General features: G+C 35.0%; 1 protein-coding gene across 1 annotated transcript in view; it reads left to right on the forward strand.

Annotated features, from left to right (window-relative positions):
- LOC135212556 (neo-calmodulin-like) overlaps positions 1 to 7,500 on the forward strand; it is a 673,130-nt gene that overhangs the window by 113,316 nt on the left and 552,314 nt on the right. The gene's annotated exons all lie outside the window — the stretch shown is intronic.

The following is a 7,500-nucleotide window of genomic DNA, read 5'->3' on the forward strand; positions in this document are numbered from 1 at the left end:
TACTGAAATAGGATTTAAGTATTTTAGTAGTGAATAGTAAAGTGTATCAGGGCATGTCGTCACACCACTGATGGTCCTTCGTGTAGGAATATGAAGCAATATTGTGTAAGTATTCTGCACTGAGTTTTATCCTTTATTTATGAATCAAAAATTAAGTAGTGGGAGTGACCATTAACGTATTTTTCCTTGAGTGTACCCCTTCTCTCAGGAGAAGCTGGTTAATGATCCATCTATATATATATATATATATATATATATATATATATATATATATATATATATATATATATATATATATATATATATATATATATATATATATATATATATATATATATATCCAGAGAGAGAGAGAGAGGAGAGAGAGAGAGGAGAGAGATTTCTGATAAAGGTTGAAATAAAAGCTGTAATTGATTTTGGGTCTTTCACTGGCGTCTTACTGAGAGAGAGAGAGAGAGAGAGAGAGAGAGAGAGAGAGAGAGAGAGAGAGAGAGAGAGAAACTATTGTTAATTCCTCGTCTTCATTGGCGACTCAGATCCCGATGTCGTGGAGGAGAGGCGTGTAAAACTATCGCTGAAAATTTCTGAAAGATGGAGGAGGAGAAGGAGGAGGAGGATTCTGACATTAGACCATAAAAAGCGAAAAGAAGAAACATTTACCACAACGACGAAAACATCCGGGGGGCCGAGGGAGCTTAAATGATTGCTGTAATGACATTGTAATGATGCCATAAATAAAAGTCTCCTCTCATTGTTGAGATCCGGAAATTTGTTACGCGCGCTCGCGCCCGCAACTTACAACGTCGATTGTAATTTTAAAACTTTTTCTTTTTTTTTCTTTTCTTTTCTCTTCACTACCCAAAGATAGAGACGGAGGGCGAGAGCGATTTGAGATTGGGAAAGGAGAGTGAGAAAAGGATTATTTTTTTTTTTTTTTTTTTTTAGGAAAAATCTTCTGAAATATGACTCCTTTTCCTAGACGCTTTGGTGAATTTGAAGGAGAGAGAGAGAGAGAGAGAGAGAGAGAGAGAGAGAGAGAGAGAGAGAGAGAGAGAGAGATGGGAAGGCATAAAACGTTCTAGGAACAGGCACAAGTATCCTTTATGACCCCTCTCCTTGTTGACCCCTCTGATTTTTTCTTCTGTACCGTACCAGTTGATGATCCAATATTCACAGGTCAAACTCTTAATAAATTAATGTTAATCCCTTGTATAACTAAGGTAAATACTCCAGATTTGATGCTGGTAACACATGCTACTACATTTTGCCTGTAGCCTTAAACCGAATAGAACTTTCAAGAACTTTCAGAATTAAAATCTGTAAGTGTTGAAAGACCTGTAGTAGAAACGAAAATAATCTATATATCACGTTCTGGTTCTAATCGGAAATTATCAGGTGAGTTTGTTTTGAGAATTTTGGTTTCTTTTCAACTAGTCTATTGCCAACTTATCCGTAGGGAGGTAGTGCCTTCAGTGCACCTCATGCGGTTCACTGTAGGCATTACTTAGGGTTTTTTGAAGCGTCCCTTCGGCCCGTAGCTGCAACCTTCTTCATTCTTTTAACTGTAACTCCTTTTGAATTCTCTTTCTTCCGTCATACTTTCCACCCTCTCCTAACAATTGTCCAACTGCGATGTTTTCCTCCTGTTACACCTTTCAAACATTCCTCATGTCAGTTTCCGTTTCAGCACTGAATGGCCTTATAGGTTCCAGCGCTTGGCCTATGGCTTAAATTCAGCAATCTATTCTATTGCCAACTTAGATTGTTTTTTTTTTCTTTTCCCTTTTCCTTGTTGTAAGTGCAACTGGTGCAGCAAATGCCTCGTCTTTGCTTCTCGGTTTCAAAGCCCAGAATGAGGTTGGCTGTGAATTCGATATGAGACCCTTGAGCCTCTTCAGACACTCCGTTAAGCATTTAGGTGAAAGCTTTGCCTGTGAGGTTTTATCGCATGCATAGGCCTTGAGACCTCTTCGCCTGAGTCACTGCGATTTTAGGGGGATCGCGTACGAATAAGATCTTTGTTAATAAAGCAGGTTGAACGTTGAATTACACACTCGCTCGCATACACGTACATCATTTATATACATATATAAATATCCGATGTAGCACAATGGATCACGTATTTGAGAATATCCTTAAATCCACGGTAGAAAGGTAAGTGAAACAGGGACTTGGAACAACTACTTTCGTAGTATACTATTCTACATTTTCAAGTAGAATATACAACGAAAATACTTGTTCCAAGTCCTAGTTTCACTTACCTTTCTATCGTGGATTTAAGGTTATATAAATATGTAAGATTATACATATATATATATATATATATATATATATATATATATATATATATATATATATAAATATATATATATATATATATATATATATATATATATATAAATATATATATATATATATATATATATATATATATATTGTTTGTGCTTATGCATGTATATATACCATGTTATATGTATGTATGTGATGTGTATATATATATATATATATATGTAGTATCATATATATATATATATATATAATATATATATATATATATATATATATATATATATATTACCGTATTGTCTGTGCGCTTATGTATGTATATATACCATACATGTATGCATGTGTGGTGTATATGTTTCTATATGTGAATATATGTGCGTGTGGGGTGTACGTTCGTAATTATATTCCCGAATGCTGGGGTCACTTTTGTAAAGGACGAAGGAAAGCTCCAGTAAAATGTAATCCAATTAGTCGGACAGGAGACTGGTTGATTGGCTGCATCACTCCATCTTCTCCTCTCTCTCTCATACACACACACACACACACACATGATTGGACATCTGATGCCCGGGCCATCGCCCAGCATATTATGTATCTAGAGCAAACCTCATCTCCCATCAAGATTTGCTTTGTTTTCTCTCTCTCTCTCTCTCTCTCTCTCTCTCTCTCTCTCGTAGTAGTAGTAGTAGTAGCCATCTTGCTTGGTGAGACGTACCCGCGTGAAGTCAGATTAATCAACAGATATCACAAGTTTAACACTATCGGTGATAAGCTTAGTGTGAAAATAGTAGGATAAAGCGTCTTCTAAGTTAGTTTATCAAGTGTAATACTGAAATCAGAACAAGATGGCAGTAAGTTCCAACTGCGGGAAAAGGTGGCGTAATTTAGCTTGCTTGGCAGATTCGCAATACGATGAGGTAGCAGGAAGGGAACTGGCATTTCTCATCTATGAAATCAGCAACAGTCCTAACCAAAAAGATACAAAAGCATTCATAGATATATTAGAAGGATATAATCCTTCAAACTGGAACAAATCTAATGAAAACATCTTGAAAATAATTGAAGAAGTTCAAAATAAAATCCAAGTGGTCAAGAGACTCATAAAGAAAATATACATAAACCAACATATTCCGACAAAGAAAATGAATAAGGTGAATCTTGTGAATATCCTAATTGATGCATTAGGAAAAAGAATGCCAAAAGCATGCAAACTGTGTAAGGTTTGGTATAGCATAGTCAATCCACAAAACCTAATCAGAAAATGTGTTGCATGCAACATTCCGACCCATCCACAGTGTGCTGAGGTAATGCAAGATTTGAGAAAAGATACAAGAATTTTTTGTTCAACATGTCTATCATGGATAGACAATGTTATTAAATCAAGATTGAATGTACAAATAGTTGAGGATGAAGAAGAAGAGGAAGAGGAAGAAGAAGAAGAAAAAGAAGAAGAGGAAAACGGAAGAGAAGTAAACAAAAATGAAATGACAGAAAAAAATAAGGAAAACAAAGAACAAGATAAAAGTATGGATGCAGAGATACTCATTGATACTACATATGAGCAATAAAAACAGCATACCTACGAAGAAATAAATTACGATATGACAACAGAAAAGCAAATCCCGAAGAGGCTCTACCCAGATCTACACAATGACGGGAAAGAGGAAAAAATAGACAAGAAAGACAAAATCTGCAACCTTTTGAAAAGAGAGAATTGCAGATTTGGAGAAAGATGTTACTACAAACATCCTAAGGTATGTCAAAACTATGAAATATATGGTAAATGTGCATACTTAGATGCTATGGGGATGATTGCAGAGATCTGCATCCAAAAATATGTAAAACCTAAAAGAAGGAAAAGGATGTAAGTTCGACAAAAAATGCAAATATATGCACCCTGTAGCCATGAATCATAATCAAATAAATAACCAACCAAGTAAATACAACTTCTACAGTAAAAATATAAAATGGTCAGAAATTAATGAAGAATTAAACAAGATTGGGATAACATTTTCGTAAGTGATGACATAAGGGTAAATACGGAGATATTATATAAAATATTGGAGAAAATAGTGGATAAATATATACCGAAGAAGAAAAGTAAACATCATCATGCATACCAAGAGACAGAAGGATCTTGTTCCAGAAAATCAGAAAGTGGAAAAAAAGGTCTTGCAAAAGAAAAAAATGCATGGAAAGTTATAGAACTAAAAAAGTAAGTATAGAAAAATGCAGAACAAAAGATTATACAATCAAAAGAAAATGAAAAACGGGACTTGGAAGAAAAAACCCTATTAAATATCAAGCAAAACCCAAACTATTATACTCATATGCGAAGAAGATGAATAAAAGAAGAATAGAAATAGGCCTCTGAGAATTGAAGGGAGATTAACGAATGAAAAAAAAGGAAATTTGCAACATACTGGCAGAACGATATAAGAGAGAATACACCCCTAGAATAGATAATGAAGATAATGATATAGAAGTAAGGGACGAAAATAGTGAATATTTAGCTGACATAGAAATTAATGAAGCTGATATTGTGCAGGCAATTAATGAAATTAAAAATGGAGCTGCTGCAGGCCGGATGAGTCCCTGCTATTTTGTTAAAGAAAGTAGTTCATTCTATCGCAAAGCCACTGCAATATTATTAAGACAAAGTGTAGATACAGGCAAGATTTATGATGAGCACAAAATTAGCATATACACCCCTACTTTCAAAAAGTGGATCAAGACTAGAGGCAAGTAATTATAGGCCTGTGAGTCTAACATCACATATTATGAAAGTGTATGAAAGGGTAATGAAGAAAAATATTATGAAAACATTTAATAAAAAATAATTTGTTTAATATAGGACAACACGGTTTCGTACTTGGAAAAAGTACACAAACCCAACTGTTAGTCCACCGTGAGAACATATTCAAAAATATGAAAAGCGGAAATGAAACAGAGTGTGGTTTATCTAGACTTTGCAAAAGCTTTTGACAAAGTAGACCATAATATATTAGCAAGAAAATTAGAAAAGAAAACAATATCGTAGATAAAGTAGGAAGATGGTTAAAAGAATTTTTACACAACAGAAAACAGATAGTTATTGCAAACGATGAAAGAAATCGGATGAAACCAAGGTAATATCCGGTGTGCCACAAGGTACGGTGCTAGCTGCAATATTGTTTGTTATTATGTTGAGACATAGACAGTAATGTTAAGGATTCGGTAGTGAGTAGTTTCGCTGATGACACAAGAATAAGTAGAGAAATTACTTGTGATGAAAGATAGGAACGCTCTACAAAGAGACCTTAACAAAGTATATGATTGGGCAGAGGTAAATAGGATGGTATTTAACTCTGATAAATTTGAATCAATAAATTATGGAGACAGAGAAGGAAAGCTATATGCATATAGGGGACCTAATAATGAGACAATCACAAATAAGGAAGCAGTTAAAGACCTTGGTGTGATGATGAATAGAACATGTTATGCAATGATCAAATAGCCATTCTGTTGGCAAAATGTAAAGCAAAAATGGGAATGTGTTACGGCACTTCAAAACAAGAAAAGCTGAAACACATGATTATGCTTATAAAACATATGTTCGTAGTCCCACTTGAATATTGCAATATGATATGGTACCCACACTATCAAAAGGATATTGCACAAATAGAGAGTGTACAAAGGTCCTTTACAGCTAGAATAGAAGAAGTTAAGGACCTAGACTACTGGGAAAGACTACATCCTAAAATTATATAGTCTAGAAAAAAAGGAGAAAGAACGCTACATGATAATTCAGGCATGGAAAACAGATAGAAGGAATAACAGAAAAATATCATGGAACTAAAAATATCAGAAAGAGCAAAGCAGAGGTAGATTAATAGTGCCCAAAACTATACCAGGAAAAATAAGGACAAAGCACACAGAACATTAATCCACTACGCACCCAGCATCGATAATGCAGCGTCTATTCAATGCGTTGCCAGCTCATCTGAGGAATATATTCAGGAAGTGAGCGTAGATGTGTTTTAAGAATAAAAAAGCTCGACAAATATCTAAACTGCATCCCAGACCATCCAAGATTGGAAGATGCAAAACTATACCGGAAGATGTACTAGCAACTCTCTGGTAGACATTAGAGGCGCCTCACACTGAGGGGACCTGGGGGCAACCCGAACGAACTGTAAGGTCTGTAAGGTAAGGTCTCTCTCTCTCTCTCTCCCCGGTAAAGTTTCGTGTCATTCATTTCGTGTAACTTAATTGATGGTGGACCAAGAAAGGGTTCTTGCGAGAAGAAGAGAAGTTTTTGAGAAGAGGAAATACCTAATAGATCAAAAGATCTTAAGACTTTGACGTTAGTTCAGAACGACTTATAGTGGGATGACCGTGAGAGAGAGAGAGAGAGAGAGAGAGAGAGAGAGAGAGAGAGAGAGAGAGAGAGAGGCCTGGCCTTGTTATTTTTAACGAATTTATCTCGTTCGAAGTAGAGTTCATCATCCGACACGTATGATATAAATTTTCACTGCACAAAAATATCTGTAATGGAGTAATGGCCTTACCTTAATCATACCAAGTTAGTACCATTTATACGTGGTATCTAGTTCAAATAGCTATTGGATCCTGTAAAGCAAATCACGAGCAAGGTATTCTGTTCTTATAAAACCACTTATAATCACTCAGCTAAGAGTGAAAGAACTCAATCCGTATATATTTCGGAACAGATGTGAAATGATAGCGTGAAATGGTCTATTTATTTATTTTTATTTATTTTTTGGATAAGTGACACCTCTTTTTTTTTTCTTGTATTTCCCTCTACCTCCCCTTACTTCTTCCCAATGAATACCATATTCTTTGGAAGCTTGAAGGTCAGGTCAGGTGGGCGTGTTCTATATGAATAGGGTTCATTTTGTGATAAATAATAATAATAATAATAATAATAATAATAATAATAATAATAATAATAATAATAATAGTACTCCGATAAGCTAGTTCGATTTTCATTCAGGTGTTCAGCCACGACGTCAGTTCGTTATTCATTACTGAAGAAAGGGAGGAAAGGTTGAGGCCTAATATTCTTGGTGCCATCAACCATCTGAAAAGGAACCTCCATTTTCATGTTTTAAGAAGTTCCTCCACGTGAGACTTCGTCCCTGTTGTGACGAACTTGCGCATCCCAGTTTTATTTATTTATTTATCTATTTATTTTTTAAGTTTTTGAGTTTT

The sequence above is a fragment of the Macrobrachium nipponense genome, chromosome 41 (assembly GCF_015104395.2).
Source record: "Macrobrachium nipponense isolate FS-2020 chromosome 41, ASM1510439v2, whole genome shotgun sequence".
NCBI classification, from domain to species: domain Eukaryota; kingdom Metazoa; phylum Arthropoda; class Malacostraca; order Decapoda; family Palaemonidae; genus Macrobrachium; species Macrobrachium nipponense.